Source organism: Leptopilina boulardi, unplaced genomic scaffold, assembly GCF_019393585.1.
Source record: "Leptopilina boulardi isolate dan_hultmark-lab unplaced genomic scaffold, ZJU_Lbou_2.1 LbouV2_8, whole genome shotgun sequence".
NCBI lineage: Eukaryota > Metazoa > Arthropoda > Insecta > Hymenoptera > Figitidae > Leptopilina > Leptopilina boulardi.
Genome location: NW_026138027.1, coordinates 37469 through 57500, shown reverse-complemented (window position 1 = coordinate 57500; position 20032 = coordinate 37469).

Sequence of the window (20032 nt, the reverse complement as noted above, 5' to 3'; positions counted from 1 at the left end):
TAAGTACTTTTCGATACCATGCGAAAATTGCAGGTATCCAGATACAACGTAAACGTCAAATGATCCATTGTCTATTTGAGCACAGACAATGTGACTGGTACTGAGATGAGGAAACTCCATGACAGTCAGTCGTTTGTCGAACACGGCTATTGCAGACCATGGCTGCTCGTCACTCTTGGAACCAGTGATGATCTTAGTTTGATAACTATGCTCATACACTTTAGCTACATACGCATACGGTTCCTGAATGAGAGCTACTTGAACTCCTAACTCACTTGCTAGGTTTCTAATTGCAGTTCCCGTTTGTTTGCCACGTCCAGCATTTATTTGCATCATTCGCAGACCACATCGATTTATCGAATTAGGTTGCTTATCCATAATCAGTTCGACCCAGGGCTCTTTCAAGAGCTATCCGGTGTGTTGGGCAGCTCTTGTTACCTGAACGATGGTCAGACTTCTTGCGCGCCTTTTTACATGCGGAGCACGTTGGCGGTTTCTTTTCAGCCTTATCGGGGCATTCTGCTGCCTTGTGCCCTTGCTTAGAGCAATAGAGACACGATGGCTCGTTCTGCTTGCAGTGCTTTGCAACATGTCCGTAACAATGGCATTTAAAGCACTTTGTTACGGAAAGAAAGTCCTCCACTTTACATGCGCTCCACCCGATATAGACACGAGATCTATTGGTACTTTTGAGGAGGTTCCGGACTTCAGGTGCTACTTCTGCAACCCAGTTAGTCAAACCATCATCTCGTTTTCCCATTTTGAACTTGAGTTTAAATTTCTCATTAAACTCAGTTTCGTTCAACTTGGACTTAATTTGATCGTTCTGCTCGTAGGTGGCAGAAACGATCTCATCCTCGTTCAATGTATCTGGTACATCGTAAAGCAAAAGCCGGGGCCTTGCAGCCCCGGCTTTCTTCACATCATACCCGTTGCTTTTAAGCAACTCATTCGACATGATCTTTTGAAGGTCTTGATCAGAGACGACTTCAACGGCGATCCCACCTTCATTCATCATTCGAACCCCTTTGATTTGAAGTTTTTCTTTGGCTGGGTTAACCAAGCCAAGTACTCTCTTCTTCGTCTCAGCGCTTGTCTCGCCTTTTCGACTTTCAGGTGCCCTGATCAAGGCAACCTTTGCGAGCTGTGGTGGCTTTTTAGTTCCACCACTCAAGCGTGGTGCAATTGGAGCTGCTGCTTTTGGAGCTGCAGCTGCAACTTGCGCGAACGACTTCTTTGGGGTGCCTTTTTCAAGGACTTTGGCAACAGCGGTTTGGACTAGGTCTTCGCCGCTTTTTCGCTCGTTCAATTGTCCGCGGAGAAACGAGTTCTCGCAGACTAGCTCATTTATGACATCACTGAGTCTTTCAACTTCCTCGGTGATGTCATTGCTCGTCGCTCTAGAGAGCTCTGAGATCATCGTTAGATGAGTCAACAGGGCCCTCTTTGCACATCGTGCACGTGAAAGAAACCCATTTTCCAATGGGTTATCTTTCTTTACCTCATCTGAGGCCGCTACTTCATCAATTGCGTCTTCATTGTCATCAGACATTTCCATGTCCTCAGACGCGCTCGACTTTGGTGGAGGAGGATCGCTCCTTCCTTTCTTCTTAGAAGACTTAGTCTTCCCTTTGTCGGTGCGATCCTCCTTCGCAACCGAGAGAAGGGATCCGGAAGATTCCGAGTCAGCCTCCGAAGAGGAAGTCTCGGATCTTATCCGTTTCGGCTTCTTTTTAGGCTTCTTTGCCTTTTGGAGGTCTAGGGATTCCTCTTTGCTTGCGAGCTTTTTGAGACTTAATCCGAACGTCTCGCTTTTCAATTTTGAACTTGACATTATCATAGAACAAATTATGAGGGGTGGACCACCACTATTTCCTCATTTCATCATCAAAGATCAGATTCAGGTTTTGCTAAACTTCAAACTGGTTCAGGTATCGAGTACCAAGGGTAGCCAATGTCCGAACGCAAATCCCCCGATTCAGCACAGCAGGGCCTAGCACGTGCGCCACACGTCACTAATGAGACCGTCAGATTTTCGACACATGGACAGACAGCCAGGTCATGTCGGCTAAACCGACCCGGGTCTGTGTACTATATGCCAGCCAGGGAGCTCTAACCCTGTTTCTAAGCGTCATCTCACTGGGACGCAAATTCCTCGGCCTTTGCCAGCCTCCATATAGCTCAACCATCCTCCTTAAGACCTTATCAGAATCCACGATTATTTCGTGGTAAACCTTAAGGCACCCCCTCAACTCGCACCAACGTCCATTACCAATATACCCATTCTGATTTCTTCACTTTGACATCATTTAGGTTTTCTGGAACGCTTCCCTCCTCTTTCCCTACCGAAGTAGGTCCTCAGACTTGGGACTGAGCTCAGGCAGAGTTAGTAGATAGGGACAAGAATCTGCGAATGTGTCGTGGCCAACAAGAACCAGACAGAGGTCAGCTCGGCACCTATTGGTGTACATACCTCTTCCCCGTTTGGAGTAGATAGGGACAGCGGGAAATACGATAATCCGTAAAAATTCGTCCGAAAAAGAATTTTGGGGTGGTTCCGTTGTACCTGGTCTTTCGACTTACCAACGGTTTGACTCCTATAGACGTTAGTCCTCGTTCAACTTTTCTCTCTCTTCAGAAATTCGCAAGATGTTTCGTGACTCTCACTGTGTATCGTCGTTCAAACATTCGTTCAACATAGTCATCGTTCTAAAGCACTGACTCTCACTTTGTAAAATAAAGCGGCCGTTTCCGATCGTCTAGATAGGACATCACGGACCCCCGACAAAGGGCGGGACCTTTCCAATCCCTAGGAACTATGCAGGTTCTTGCCCGAGTTGTATACCGCAACTCACACGTCGACAATTTTGAAGAAATCTGATCACGTTGATTCAGCTTCTTCTCCATCATCTTGCTCTAAGCGATGTGAGCTATTAACCACGGCCCCCACGAGTCCAACACCAGATGACCGGCCAAGGACGAGTAATTTACCGGAGCAAAAAACAAGTCCAAGTGGGCACCCGATCCCCGTGGTACCATTAGACTCAGGTGCGAGTATCAGTCTGAGGATTCTATCTAATCCTCGAGCCTGACCGCCCCTTCCTCCTTGTTAGTCGCCTTCTACGACATGTGCAGAGGGCAACGTTAGGATTATTCTTCTGCCGATGTCTACACGGCAAACTGAGGAGTTGCCCGCAAACTAGTTGACAAGCAACTCCTCAATCTCCTTGGCTCGGATTATATCCTTTGCCAGACATTCAAACATTTCGTACGCCTCTTTATACATTAGGAGCTTCATTTCAACTGGCCACTTAAGGCCTTGTTGCTCATGCATCTGTCTGAGGTTCGTTCTAAGTTCGTTCCACTTAGGACACTCCATCAATACGTGCTCACTTGTCTCGGCCGGATCGTTGCATTCGCAACTCGGGTCCGCTTTCAAACCTAACTGAGTTCTTTCCAGTCCTGGGTTTCCCCGGATACTGTTCTGATTGTATTCATTGCACACTGTGTTCTGAGCTTGCCACAAGAAAGCTTGTAGGCAAACCCCCATGGGTCCTTCGACGTTTCGGTGATGAAGTTTTTAAAACTCTCTTTCGAGGTCTCCTTCATTCTACGTTTCAACTTTTTCCGTGTATTCCTGTACTCAATTTTAAGTCTATCTCTACTCTCAGGCTCTTTAGTTCTCTGGAATTTCCTTCTAGCCTTGTTCGTAGCAGTCTTAAGATCTGTTAGCTCCTGTGTCCACCACCTGACACCAGGGCCTTTGTCTCTACGCATTGGCATGGATTTTCTTCCCGCAAGGGTGATAATCCTTCTGATTTGCTTTGCAAGATTAATGACATCGAATTTATTCTCACACTTCGTGTCGAGCTCTTGACGGTTGTCAAGAAGTGTTTTATTGAACTTTTCCCAGTTAGCTTTATTGGTGTTAAACCGTTTGCCTCCTAGGTGTTCTCGTTCAAGATCATCGTTCCTCTTTACAGATTCAAGATCTATAAAAATAGGTCGATGATCGCTTTCACACCAATTTTCAATTACTCTCCATTCTTTAACGTGTCTTACAACTTGGCTCGAGCAAATTGATATATCAATGTTACTCTCGCCAGCCGTAGATGAGAACGTTTTCGGTTGGTCAATTTCGTTCAACACGTAGAGGTTCATTTCATGAATGAACTCTTCTACTTTCTCGCCTTTTTCATCAAGCTGATCAGAGAACCAAGTCGGAGACTTTGCGTTCGAATCAAGGCAAAGGATAATCCTTTTCCCTTTTAACAGGTTAAGGATCACTTTCAATTCCTCTAAATACTTTTCCACTCCATGGGAGTATTGGAGATATGCGGATACAACGTATACGTCAAAGAACCCATTGTCCACTTGTATGCAGACAATATGACTGGTACTCACTTGGCTAAGCCGCATGACAGTCAGATTCTTGTCAAATACAACTATTGCAGACTATGGTTGCTCATCACTCTTCGAACCAATTATAGTTTTAGCCGCAAGACCAAAACCATAAACTTTGCCTTTGGCAGAGTAAGGTTCTTGAACGAGAGCTATTTGAATCCCATTTTTATCCGACAACTGGCGTATGGCAGAACTAGTGTTCTTGCCACGGCCAGCGTTTATCTGCATCAAACGCAAGCCACGTATCGAAATAGGACTAGGTTGTGTTGCCATAGTCTGTTCGGCTTAGTACCCGTTGTACAGCAGCCTTTTGAGCTGGACAGCTTTTGCTGCCAGCTCTATGGTCCGACTTTTTCTTCGCCTTCTTGCACGCAGGGCAAGTCGGCGATTTATTTGCAGCCTTGTCAGGGCATTCGTTCGCTTTGTGTCCCTGTTTAGAACAGAAGTTACAGCAAAGCTCTTTCTCCGTGCAGAATTTTTGCACGTGGCCGTAACACTGGCATTTAAAACACCGTATCGCAGCCGTGAAATCTTCTTCTCGGCAGGCGGACCAACCGATGTAGACTCGAGATTTATTGGTACTTCTGAGGAGGCCTCTCAACTCTGGAGTTACCTCTGCAACCCAGTTGGTGAGCGCCTGCTCTCGTTTTCCCATCCTGAACTTCAGTTTAAAGTTTTCTTTAAACTGAGCTGCGCTCAGGCCGGATTTAAAATCATTCTGCTCCAGGACGGCAGCAGCGATTTCTTCCTCGTTCAACTCAGACGGTACGTCGTAGAGAAGGATTCTCGGCTTTGCAGCTCCTGCCTTCTTAACTTCATACCCTTCTGATTTCAGCTTATCGTTCAAAAGGATCTTGTTGAGGTCTTGATCTGTGACCACCTCAACTGCGATTCCTCCTTCACGCATCATCCTCACTCCTCTAACTTGAAGCTTTTCCTTTGCTGGGTTTACCAGACTAAGGACTCTCTTCTTCGTTTCCTCGCTTGTCTCGTCCTTTCTACATTCAGGGGCTCTTATTAGAGTCACCTTGGCGAGCTGTGGTGTTGCCTTGTTGGGAACACCACTCAAGCTGGTCGTCGCTGGTTTGGCTTTCGCGGGTTTAGGGCTACTTGCCACACTAGCATAAGATTTCACCGGAGTACTTTTAAGGACTTCTTTGACTGTTGCCGCAGCAAGTCTTTCCCCGTTTGTCGTCTTTTCAACGATTACTCCTCTAAGGTAGCTGTTCTCGCACATCAGCTTGTTTATGATGTTTGTGAGCGTTTCGACATGCTCCATCACTTCACAGCTGACGTCTTTCGACACATCTGGAGACTCTTTCAAGAGATTGAGCAGTGCCATTTTTGTTGCTTTCGCCTGTAACCTTTGGCTACGCTCTTTCTTCTCGATCTTCTCCATGGCCTCCTCAGCTTCCTTTTGAGGGGAAGCTGATTCAGCCAAGTCATCCTCCTTTTTGTCGAACGACTTGGGAGTCTCAACAGATTGAGAATCAACTGTCTCCTTTGTTGAGTTCGCCTTCGACGTTTTCTTCGACTGCTTTTTCCTCCTCCTTGACGGAGCGAGTTCAAAACCATCGGTGTCTGACGATAAGCCAGACGAGTCAATGCCCGAACCACAGGTCGTGGAGGAAGTAAGCATCCTCTTTTCGTTTCGAGACTTCATCTCGACATCGTTTGGGTCTAGGAACCCGGAAGAGTTGGGTGACGTTTTAGAACTTGTTTTGGTTTCATTCGTCATTTTGCATGAGTTTCAAATGAGGGATGGGCCAACTTCGTTCACCCATTTCAAGGTAACAATACTCAAAGTCAAGTCTTATCAACCTTCTCGTCTGTTCAGGATGTGAATGCTCAAAGTAGCCGGTGGACCTCGGAGCAGCCCCCGATTCAGCACAGCAGGGACCTAGTTCGTGCGCCACACGACACTACTGTAACCGTCGGATTTTCGACGCATGGTCAGGCAGCCAGGTTAGCCGGCTAAGAAAACCCGGGCCTGTATACTGTACGCCAGCCAGGGACGTCATACCCTGTTTCTACTCTGTATCCTCACCGGGACAAGAGAACATTCTACCATTCCAGATTTCCAGTTTGATTCGACAGGGCTCTCTGTGAGCATGTCCCTATCCATAGGCTTAAGAAGGTAACCCTTAAAGGCGTTCCCTCAAAGCCAACGTCCATTACCATTATGTCTCTCGGTTTCTTCACTGTTGACACCTATAGACTTTTGGAACGCCCGCCGGGCGGCACAGCTCTGCCAGCTCGGGTACCCCGGGAGCGCTAGGTCCCGTAGGGAGGACAGGTCCTCCCACCCTGGGGGAAGTAGATAGGGACAATAATAATAATAATAACATTTAGCCTGTTCATTGTTGAACTTTTCCGCTGTCCCTTATTCTTGTGAATATACCAGCGGTCATAACTCATGTAACAAGTCTACACGTCCTGGTTTGATCAATGTTCATTATTGCTGTTGATGGTGGATCTAGCTCTTCACTTTCTTGATCACTCTATAATTTACATCATTTATCTTTTCGTTTCTGTTGTTAAATTTTTACTACTTTCGATTTCATTGGGACTTCTTCCCTGTGTTATACACTATAAACATCTGCTTATTATACATCTCACTGCCTAGGGTGTTGCTAACGGACTTGGAAAAATTAGTAGAACAGAGTTCTCCGAAGAGATTTACGGGATTTGGTTTGCCTTGTAAGGCTTTCCAGGGAAACCGCGTGGAGGTACCCGCCCAGGTTGTTAATCTGGCTCTGCCGCCGTGACTCGGCTTGGGATTACTCCCTCTGCCTTTAACGTCTTACGACTCGCATCCACTGGACTACTCCAGTGGAGCTAATTTCTATTTACAATTCGCGCATCTGTTTGCTAACGCGCCTTTAATCATTTCATCCTCAGCAACATGAGGTCTTAACTTATTCTTCAAGTATCATAAGTCTAAGTTCAGCTTTCTTCTTTAGTGCTATCGTCGCAAATAATTTAAATTCCGGAAAGATATCCTTCGTCATCAATTGCATCTCTGTCACCGGCCAGTCTATTTCATTCTGCCTACAACTTGCAATCAACTCTCTTCTTTCATCCTCAAAGATTGTGCAGTCCATCAGCATATGTTTGCTGGTATCTTCTAGATTACATAAGCAGTACGGATCTTCAACTAGTTTCATTTTCCTTAGTCTTGCTTGGAAGTCTCCATGTCCTGACATGAATTGAGTTGCGTAAAATTTTGGTATGATCCACTTCTTTTTAAGTCTGTCAATAACGTTAGGAAGAAATTCGAACGTTACTCTTCCTTTTTCGGATTTCAACCATTCTTCCTGCCATTCATTCATGATTAGACTTCTTATATTTTTCTTCATCATATTTATGTTCTTTTTATTTCCAGGTTCGGCTTGATACCTTATGCCTCTGAATTCGAAATGTAGACCTTTACTTATCTGGTAGGACATTTTTCTCCACATGGTTTCAAGCTTAATCGGTAGTTCTCCCGCTATTACTTGTGCCGCTTCCAATGAGATACTTCTATATGCACTGATTACTCCTATCAATGCGAATCTTTGCGCTGAACCCAATCTACTCCAATCTTTTACATTTATAAGATCATACCAAATCGACGCAGCATACGTTGTGATTGATAAGAATAATCCTTTATAGATTATCCTTAGTGATCTGAAACCCAGACCCCACTCTCTTTTCGCGACTCTCTTAATAGCTGAAAACATTGTCTTGCTTCTGTTACTGATCATTTCAACATGACTTCCGGCTCTTATTCCTTTTTCACCCGTTTGGAACGTTACTCCAAGGTATTTGAATTGATCAACCATTTTCAACTGCTTCTCTGATAATTTGATAGTGGGTGGTCTGTCTTTGCTTAGTTTCCCTCTTAGAAGCATCATTTCTGTTTTCTTCTCCGACAGTTTCATTTTGTTTTTATTACACCATGATTCAGCAGCTGTAATTGCTTTTTGTCCTTCTTCTTCAAGCGTCTTCCTCGAGTTCCCGCTTACAATTATCACCACGTCATCAGCAAATACCACTATCTTTAAACCCAAAGCTTCGAGTTCCCTTATTAATTCGTCGAAGACGATGTTCCACAAGTGTGGACCTAGGACTGAACCCTGCGGGCATCCCTTATTTGTTGATCTAGCGATCGATCCACTGTCGGTTTTGAAGATTACAATCCTGTCGTGCAGGTAATCATTCATTATTCTCAACAAACTCCTTGAAGCATTCATTTTCTTGATTGCTTTAATTATAGATGGCCACCAAAGATTATTAAAGGCATTACTGATGTCCAGGAATATGCCTAAAACATATTTATCCCCGATCTGTTTCTGGATTGCTAAGAATTCTTGGAGCGCATCCTCAGTCGATATTTTTGATCTGAAGCCGTATTGTTTATCAGAAAGTTTCTTATCACTTATTATTTTAATTCTTATCTGGATTAGTGCTTCCATAATTTTTCCTAGAATGGGTAACAGGCAGATCGGTCTATACGATGAGGGGTCTGACCTATCTTTATCTTCCGCTTTAAGCAGTGTGACCACCGTTGCTTTCTTCCATTCTTTAGGGAAGATTCCAAACTTCCAGCAACCATTAAACATCTGGACAAACACTTCCTCATTCAAGACCCATGCTCGTTTAACAACAGTGACTTCAATTCTGTCCCAGCCTGGGGCCTTACCATTTTTCATCTTCCTAATGACTTTATCAATTTCTTGCCTGGTTATTTGATCTACTGTTTCTTCCCCTTCATATTCATTTCCAGCAAAGTTTCTAATTATACTCTGTTCCTCTGTATCAGAGTTTTGGTCGTCATAGCAGAAGAGGCAGTTCAGGAGTTCTTCTGCTGATTCTTTCCAATCTATGGCAAATCCTTTGCCTTTTTGGATAGAATTAATTGCTTGCATTCCCTTTATTTTATTGCAGCTTAGTTTGTACGCATAGCCCCACGGCTCTTTATCCATCTTCGTCATAAATTCCTTCCAACTATCTAATCGGGTTCTATAAATTTTATTATCATAACTCTTCCTAATGATATGGTATTGCGTCTTGATTCTCACTAGTTCGTCTGGGTTAATATTTTGCCGCCTTGCTTTTTGAAATTTCCTCCTTAACTTGTAAACTTCTCTCTTAGCTTCATTTAATTCATTACTCCACCACTTAGCACATGTCTTAGTTCCCATGCGTTTGCCTGTTGAGGTTCACAAGTCAGCTCAAAAGTTATAGCGTTGTGGTCGCTAGAAGTCCAATCTTCATGAACTTCCCAATCTTCAATCGCCCTAATTGCGGGTTCGGTTGCCATCGTGACATCAATATTTCCTTCCCCGCCTGGTCTCGAGTACGTCTTAGGATTATTCGCCTCGTTTACCACGTACAGGTTTAATTCCATTATCAGTGCTTCAAGCACCTCTCCCTCTGGCGTTAACTCTTCCGAGTGCCATATCGGAGATTTAGCGTTGGCATCTACACAAATAATAATTTTATTCCCTTTTAATGTCCTAAGAATACCTCTTAACTTCTCCAAGTACGGTTCAATAGGTCGTGAGTATTGAAAATATCCACTTACTACATATGTCATCGATTTCCCATTATCGATTTGGGTACACACGATATGTGAATCGCTCAATTGTTCGATCTTCATGACGACCATTTTGGGGTTAAAAACCACTACACCAGCCCAAGCCGTTTCACCGGCTTTCTCTCCGGAAATTACTCTAGCTGATCCACCAAAGTTAGCAATTTTTCCTTTCACCGTATAAGGTTCCTGGATTGCCATAACATCAACATTATGCTCGTCTATTAAAAACCTAATCTCGGCCACTGTCTTCATCGTTCTGGCTGCGTTGATTTGTAGGAATTTAATTCCTTCTTTAGGCGGCTCCGTAGTCAGTCCTCTCTATCATCCTGTCCAACGCAGCTTTATATGCTGGACACGCCTTGTCATTTATAGAGTGATCTGCCTTTTTCTTCGACTTCTTACATGCCGCACAAGTAGGATTCAACTTATTCCTCTTATCGGGACAGTCTTCCAGCTTGTGTCCAGACTTTGAACAGAAGGAGCAAATCTGTTCCGTTTCTCTACAGAACTTACTGACATGTCCGTATAATTGGCACTTATAGCACCTCGTAACACCTCTAAAATCTTCTATCTTGCAAGAATTCCATTTTAGGTATAGCCTGTTTCTATCACTACTCCTGAACACATTTCGGACAGTAGATGATACCTCGATAACCCAGTTCGTGCATGGGCCATCCCTTTTCCCAATTTTAAATCTCGAGGTGAAATTCTCTTTGAAAAACGTTTTCTCCAGTCCATCCAAGAGTCTTCCGTTTTGTCCGAATATGCATTCCGTCAATTCCTCAGCTTCCATGTCTCTTGGAACATCGTAGATTACAACCTTCGGGTTCATCGCACCCGATCTTATAGCCTTGTAGCCCTAATTGCGGGTTCGGTTGCCATCGTGACATCAATATTTCCTTCCCCGCCTGGTCTCGAGTACGTCTTAGGATTATTCGCCTCGTTTACCACGTACAGGTTTAATTCCATTATCAGTGCTTCAAGCACCTCTCCCTCTGGCGTTAACTCTTCCGAGTGCCATATCGGAGATTTAGCGTTGGCATCTACACAAATAATAATTTTATTCCCTTTTAATGTCCTAAGAATACCTCTTAACTTCTCCAAGTACGGTTCAATAGGTCGTGAGTATTGAAAATATCCACTTACTACATATGTCATCGATTTCCCATTATCGATTTGGGTACACACGATATGTGAATCGCTCAATTGTTCGATCTTCATGACGACCATTTTGGGGTTAAAAACCACTACACCAGCCCAAGCCGTTTCACCGGCTTTCTCTCCGGAAATTACTCTAGCTGATCCACCAAAGTTAGCAATTTTTCCTTTCACCGTATAAGGTTCCTGGATTGCCATAACATCAACATTATGCTCGTCTATTAAAAACCTAATCTCGGCCACTGTCTTCATCGTTCTGGCTGCGTTGATTTGTAGGAATTTAATTCCTTCTTTAGGCGGCTCCGTAGTCAGTCCTCTCTATCATCCTGTCCAACGCAGCTTTATATGCTGGACACGCCTTGTCATTTATAGAGTGATCTGCCTTTTTCTTCGACTTCTTACATGCCGCACAAGTAGGATTCAACTTATTCCTCTTATCGGGACAGTCTTCCAGCTTGTGTCCAGACTTTGAACAGAAGGAGCAAATCTGTTCCGTTTCTCTACAGAACTTACTGACATGTCCGTATAATTGGCACTTATAGCACCTCGTAACACCTCTAAAATCTTCTATCTTGCAAGAATTCCATTTTAGGTATAGCCTGTTTCTATCACTACTCCTGAACACATTTCGGACAGTAGATGATACCTCGATAACCCAGTTCGTGCATGGGCCATCCCTTTTCCCAATTTTAAATCTCGAGGTGAAATTCTCTTTGAAAAACGTTTTCTCCAGTCCATCCAAGAGTCTTCCGTTTTGTCCGAATATGCATTCCGTCAATTCCTCAGCTTCCATGTCTCTTGGAACATCGTAGATTACAACCTTCGGGTTCATCGCACCCGATCTTATAGCCTTGTAGCCGCTAGACTTGAGCTTTTCGTGCTCTATGATTTTGGCCAGATCCTCCGGAGAGGCTGCCTCAATCACAATTTTCCCATCCGTTCTCTTGCGTACTCCCTTTATTCGGATATTTTCTTTACCCGGGTCAACAAGATCCATAATGCTCTTTTTGGTTTCCTCTGCATCTTTTTTATCTCCTTCTGGTGGAGAAATAATAGCTACTTGCGCTGCAGTAGTAATCCTTCTGTTCGAGCCGCTTATTGGTGGAACTTTGTTTTTGGCCTCACCTTTGCTCAGTACTTGGGCGAAGGTAGGTTGGTCTCTTGTTCTCTCTAGTCTCTTGTTCAGAGCATAGATTTCTGCGTCCTTGCTATCAACTAATCCCTTTAAATACGCGTTTCTCGTTAGTAGTCCCATTGCCAATTTCGTTAGATCTGACAGATGTGCCATTATCTCGTTAGTCAACGCTTTGGTGACCCTTTTAGCAGGGTCATTTTCGCAGCACTTGCGTATTTTTTCCTCGACGTATTGAATATCCTCAACAACATCGTCGTTTTTCATCACCGCCTCTTTCCAATCGTCTTCTGTCGACGAATCGAGATCAACGCGTGATCTCTTTGGTCCTTTATTGGAATTATTTCCATCGCTGGAGGAACCTCCTCCTTGCCCTAGGTGGCATTCTCCCATCTGCACGTCATTAATATTTTTATTATTTCCTGACATTTTCATTTTAGTTTTTTAGTTCTTTTGCTTGTTTCAGAGCGTCACTACTCGGAAGCATTATTCTATCTACCACGACAATCTCAATCTTCAGCAACCAGACATAAACCTCTCCTTTCGTGGCCTCCAAGGATCCCCCCGTTACAACCCAGCAGCTCCTAGAGATGCTTCACCATTACATCACTGCTGCTGTTGCCGGGATTTTCGCCGCATGGTCAGGCAGCCAGGTAGGATTGGTGATTTCCTACCCGGGCCTGTGTACTATACGGCAGCCGGGCGTGCACCCCGTTTCTCCAATGTACCCTCTACTCGGTTCTTTTTATGCCAACGCTATCAGACGTCTACTCGCTCCAGAATATAGACTCCTCCAACTATTTCCGCTCCTACTTTGCTTTGTAGAGATACGTTTCTTGCGCTTGCGCTTTAGTTTCAGCACTTCCTAGATAGGGACAGTTTTCTCCTCATATATATATAAAAATTTTATTCAGCTGAGCTCACTGCATAGCACTAGAATTATCCACACCACTGTCCCAAGTCCGTGCGCATTGCTTTTAAAAATTTTAAATAAAAAAAGGGGTGATCACTCTTATGTGATCACCCCTCGCTCAACTCATTGCATAGCCTTAAAATTTCCATCCAGTCCAACTATTCTGTGCGCATTGCTTTTAAGAATTTTGAATAAAAAAAGGGGTGATCACTCTTATGTGAACACCCCTTGCTCAACTCATTGCATAGCCTTAAAATTTTCACCGCAGTCCCAACTATTCTGTGCGCATTGCTTTTAAAATTTTAAAATAAAAAAGGGGTGATCACTCTTATGTGAACACCCCTTGCGACACCGCAACGTATGCCTTCTCTACCTCTCCTCCTCCCCCACCTGAACTAACAAGGTGAGGTCCCGGGCTTGAGACCGGCGTAGCGGAGTTAGTAGATAGGGACAATTATGCGAATGTGTCGTGGCCAACAAGAACCAGACAGAGGTCACCTCGGCACCTATTGGTGTACATACCTCTTCCCCGTTTGGGGAACATCTGGTCTACTTCGAAGCGAAACCACTTAAAAGAGATCGAAATCTCTCTTTAAGAGAACTTGGGATTGGAAAAATTGTTGCCTAGAGAAAGCAAATAGGTAATATTTGCTTCGTTCCTGCCCCATGACGGGCGTTGTCCCATTGGACTTGCCACATATTAAGGGCTTCGTTACGGATTTGATTTTTTACGGTTGAAATTAAAAACGTTTCGGCATCGACGTCTACTCCTCCGAATCTCACCGGAAGTCCTTTTCTGACTTTCGATAGCGCAACTCTCTCCGCAAGAGCTATACGTATTGGAAGAACACCAGCAACGACAGGCAATGCATCAGTAGATGCAGTTCTGTAGGAACGTGTAACACCGATGAGAACCGTTCGCTGCATAGATTGAAGCTTTTGGAGCAGTTTTACATTCCTCTCAGCCAAGTCATACCACGCACGTGCGGCATAAGTCGCACGTGACACAAATACTCCCTGGTAGATGGAACGCAAAATCCTGCCTTTTAAGCCCCAATTTGGGCCAGCCAATTTCGCGATCGCGTGGAAATTTTTTATTAATTCGGTCGACATTCGGTTTATATGTTCCGCAACACTAAGACGCTCTCCGAAGTATACCCCAAGTAAACGAGCCAAAGTTGCATATTTTATACTCTTTCCGCCAAGTTTAATCGTCGGTGGTCGATCAGTGCACCTGCTCTTTTTAGGTGCACCAGTCGAACACAGTCCCGCATTTCGTGAACGATCGCTTGTTTTATCGGGTCTTACGCGTACAAGTTGGTTTTTGGGTTTGGGTTTGTGGGTTTCGTATTTGACATATGTCATTATCGTTTTTGCCTCAGAAAGCTGGAGACCTGCAACGCTACACCAATTTACAATTGTGTTGACAACTTGTTGTCCTTTCTTTTCTAGACTTGACCGCGAATCCCCTGTTATTAAAGTTGTAAGATCGTCTGCGTATACAACGAAATTGTCACCAAGTAGTTCTTTTAGTTTATCCAAAAGTTCGTCGAAGATAATGTTCCAGCAACTTGGCCCGAGGACTGATCCTTGAGGACATCCGCGAGAAGTCGCCTTTTCAACACTACCTCCGTTCCATGAGAGGGATACCGACCTATCTTTGAAGTAATTTTTCATTAATTCATAGATATTTGTTGGGCATCCTCTCTTTTTGAGTCCTTCCAGAACCATCGGCCACAATATGTTGTCGAAAGCACCGGTTATATCGAAGTAAATCGCGAGAGCATATCGCTCTGGGCACACATCTATACGATGGCGGAACTTAACAAGGGCATCCTCTGTAGAATAACCCTTTCTGAATCCAAACTGTCGATCAGAAATATTTTCATTTTTAAGAACCGTTCCCGACATACGTTTAAGAATTTATTTCTCCAACAGCTTTCCGAAGACCTACAATAGACATAGAGGTCTATAAGAACGCGCGTGTGTTCTGTCTTTGTCCTTGGATTTGAGAAGAGCCCGAAGAATTCCACTTTTCCAGACTTTAGGAAATACGGCGAATTTAAGGCACGCGTTTAGAAGTTTTACGAGTACACCAAAGACAAATGACAGAGACATTTTTAAAACTTCGACTTCGATTTGGTCAGGTCCTGGAGCCTTGCCATTCACGAAGGTTCCAGCTGCCTCCAACACCTCTTCAGTAGTGAACTCGGGTTCATCCACTTCAGGGAGCGGGAATACAACTTCCTCCCTCGCTTCATCACAAGACCCGAGGGGCCTTTCTGGGGCATCCGGAACTAGGAACTCCATAAGGTATTTTGCGGTTTCTTCAGATGACTGCGTATAGCCATTTGGTGTTTTAATCGAACTTTGAACTTCCTCTAATCTTAATTTATTTACTTGATTCTTATACGCGAAGCACCAGGGATTGCTTTTTCCCGATTCCGTGACAAATGTTTTCCAGTTGTCTGTGCGAGCCTTCTTGACCATTTGTCGATAAGTACGATAATTTTCCCGATATTGAATTCGAATTGAGTGGAGTTCTGCTAGTTCATCATCCGTCAAAGGATTCGCGCGATTTGCCGCATATCGGGCAAGTTGATAATTTTGTCTAGACCGTTCCGATTCACGTTTTGCCACCGTTAGGCTTTCGTTCCACCAAGGTACGCTTTTAACACGATATCTTTTCCGCGGCATTGAGGCTTCACACGCTTTTACGACTGCTTGAGTGAGATCACATGCAAGATTCTCCACATCAATAGCGCAGTTAAGCGGGGCCTTTGAGAGGTTATTGTCCACTGAATCTTTGAGGGACTTATCAAATTTCTTTTCATGCACTCTCTTTACAAGAAACCGACCCGAAATTTTTGAATTTTCCCCCCTTTCTCTACGCTCTTTCGGACGATTTGAAATACCGATCTCGATTACGCGATGGTCACTTGATGTTATATTTTCCATTACCCTCCAAGAATTAATGTGACCCAACATGTTATTCGTTACCAACGTTATATCGATGTAGGATTCGCCGTTATGGTTTGCGTACGTGGGAGGTTGGGAACAATTATTCACGATTCGCAAATCGTGTTCAAAGATGAAGTTTTCGAGGGCTTCACCTTTTTCATCGAGGGTTTCGCCACCCCAGCTGGGGCTCTTCGCATTGGCATCGGCGCAAATAATGACTTTTTTACCGCGGAGGGCCTTGAGAACGAAATCGAGATGCCTCAAATGGATCTCAATATCATCCTCATATTGAAAATAACACGATACCGCGTAAAAATCAGAATTAACCTGTACACAAACACAATGTTTTGTTGTAAGGTGTGACAAAAGAAAAGTTGCAACATTTGACGAGGCCGTCGCGATGGCAGACTTTGGAAGCTCAACGCCTTGAGCAGAGACAACTTTGGTTGTGACACCAAAGCCGCAGGGCTTACCTTTTGAAGAGTAAGGTTCCTGCATGAGAAGAAGGTCAACTTTTTGCTCGACTAGAGCATTTCGAACTTCGCTAGTTACTATCGCCGCACTTCGCATGTTGTGCTGCCACAATTTGATTTCGTAACGATCCCTCCCAACGCGACGTTCAACTCCGCGACCCACCCCATCCGTGCTTTTCGCAGCACACGCCCCCCATCGCGACCCACCGAACCCACACGCCCTTCCCCACCAATACGAATACGCAATTCCTCTTCGCGACCGCGTCCCCCCTCCCCAAGAGAACCTCCTGATGTAGGAGTATTGTCCTCTGAACCTGCATTTTCGGATCTGACCGCGATCTCATTACTGAGGAAAACCGGATTGAAATTGATGTTTAGTCTTTTGACTAAGACTCGGGGTTCGCGAACTAAAATATTACGCACCAAACTCCCTCCCTTATTTCCCACTTCACCAACCTTATCGGATTGCAGAGATGGCACCCAGTCACATCGACGCCCCATGTTCACGACCGGTTGTCTCTCAGTCATTCCACACAAGAGACGAGAGCGATTTCTCAAGTGCTTCGCAAATAAGGTTAAGGTCTCCATGGTGAAATAACTTTACTTCATCGTCTGATGTCCCCCGCCTTCTAGACGCCTCACATTTTGGGAACTTACCGTAGTGGCTCACTGATAACAGTCGAACGGTACGGGTTGAGGATCACCAGAACGATATAGAAAGCCTCCACCGGCCGAGACGGATTTCCCGCCACTCCGATAGCCGCCATCTAGCCCACCTCGCATCGTCCAAAAATAAGATAAACAAAAAGTATGCGCATGATCATTTCCGACAGGCTGGCTAACCCACCGGTACCGACTAGTTGAGGCCGAGGCCAAAGAGGGATTGTTGGGGCTTCCTCATCCCCCCAGGATCCCCATTCCCAACGACACGGCGCGCCACACAAGATCACATGTGTCGCCGGGACGAACACAAATAAAAGTGGAGGTAACGGCCCGGACCCGCTATCCCCCTTGTGTTAAATAAAATAATCAAAATATATCGCGGTAAAATAATAATAAATAAATAAATTTATATGAATTAAAAGATGAGTTAAATTTAGACGGATTGAGAAGAAATAAGGAAATAGGAAAGGTAGGAATAGTAGAAAGAGAAACAAACAAAATATAAAAATAAAAGTAGAATAAATTACCTGAAAATAAAGAAGAAAAATAAACAAAATATAAAATAAAATAGAATTTACCTGAAAAGAAAACGAAATATAAAAATAAAAGAAGACGCAATGCTGGGGGGTATAAAATAGAAGGAAATTAGGCTCGACTTGTACCACAACGCAGTAAGCATGGGAGGCCCGCTCAACTCGTTCTTGTTCGTTAAACGATCACAACATATGCAGTATTCATACGTGTATGTGACACACTCCGACTGTGTGAGTTTTCATCAAGTAGAAAACCTTATTATGATTTTCACACTTATTTCGTCACTGTGTAACAATTACACAAGAAGAGCATATGGGTTGCGGCCTTTAGATTTCCCCCAAGACTCACCCAATACCTAAAGCACTGGAGCAAAAATCGAGCCTAGGAAAGAAGAAAGTAGAAAAGAAAGAAAGAAAGAAGAAGTAGAAGAAAAGAAAGAAGTAAAGAAAAAGTACTCACCCCAGCATGCAATCTAAGTGTTCACAGTATCCGATTCTCACGGATCACACGTGAACATGGTCCTTTGTTCGCGCCTGCAATGCAGGTACACCCCAAGAGGGTGCGTTCCATTATCCACAACCTATGGACGCGCTCTGTGGCATAGACCAATGCCCCTGATCTGCAGATTCACTCTGCCAGACGTTTCAAGAGTTTTCTCCTTATGTCCGGCGAGATCCTCCTTGCAAGTAGGACCGCCCTAGAGCAGTCCCCAAGCCAGCAGACCAGCCAGAGATTAGATAGGGACATAGCCTAGTAGTTTTTACGTGCGAGATCTCCCTGTACAGGTATACCCACACGTACCCCATGGTCACTGAGTCAAGAGTTAATGCCTGACCAGCACCGATGACGCAGAATTTCTTCCAGTCACCTGCCAATTGACAATGTGACCGACCTAAGTCACAATTGCCACTCTTGGTGAGAGCCGGGACCTTTCCTATCCCTGGAAAATCTGCAGATTTCCACCCGAGTTGAATTAATGCAACTCACACACTGAATGCGAAGGACGTGTTGCCACGTACTAACGCACGCTGACCCTAAGCGATGTGGGCCTACCACTGCCACCACGATTCCATACCCAATGCCTGGCGGAGACCCGTAGGTCTCCTGGGCTCCAGACACGTCCCGTGGTACCATTCTACTCAGGTACGAGTACGACTTTCCAGTATCCGGGGAACCGGAGGCCATACTGGCGGTCGGTTACCGGTTATATACGACAGCATGCACCACATATATGCCAAGACCAACCGGAAGGTAGTTGCTTCCGAAAAACTCGGAACTACTTCAGGTCAAGGCAAGAGGCAACATGTGCCGATGCCACCATCCTTTACCATTAGCCTATTGGAACATCACGATTGAACCATTCGGCATTTTGGGATGCTTTATTGACCAATGCTACACAGGTTTGTTAATTGTTGGCAGCGGCGAGATTGATGCCAGAGAAACTCTAAAGCAAACCTCCTCAGACAATAACAGTTGCCAGTATAACACAGACCACCGTCCTTTACCATTACCATTACGGGAGTTCACAATCATCACCGTGGCTTTTAGGACGCATTCTCAATTATCCGACTTGCACGGATTGCATTGATGGCGGACGAACAAATATTTGACTTGCATGAACGTCTCTGCGCTGCCAGCGCCCTAGCTGGAACTCCGCTCTCGTTCCAGCAGGGGGTACCCTTTAGTCGCCTCTTACGACACGCGGTAACCTACGGGTGCCCTATTCTGATGCCGGGGCCACCACGGCTTAGTAGATAGGGACAGAATTGTGCTGAGTCGGCCAGGCCGACTAGGATTCCTGGGCCCATGTAGGGCTATACTCCTGATGTTAAAGCAATATCTACCTTCCAGCGAAACCACTACCAGCATGGAGAAACGGCGGTGATTCGGCAAGCCTCCTCACTACCGATGCTCCATGGGGAGCGGGTATGGAAAAACTGCCGCTATAAGGTCCGTAGGAACCAAAGCGGCGTTAAAAGAAGACCGGGTGCCCTTGCGGGAGGAGACGGTTAGCAATGTTTCCCTTCGCCCGTGCAAGATTCGGGAATCTTGAGCGGGAGAAGGGAAACAAAGTACCCAGCGGGGACCTCGTGGAGGTTCCGTCTCCCGAGCTAAGCTCCACCAACCGATGTTCTGATAGGCCTGAAAAAAAAAAAAGAAAGAAAGAAAAAAAAACACACATATTTACAATATTTACATATTTCCACCACCAA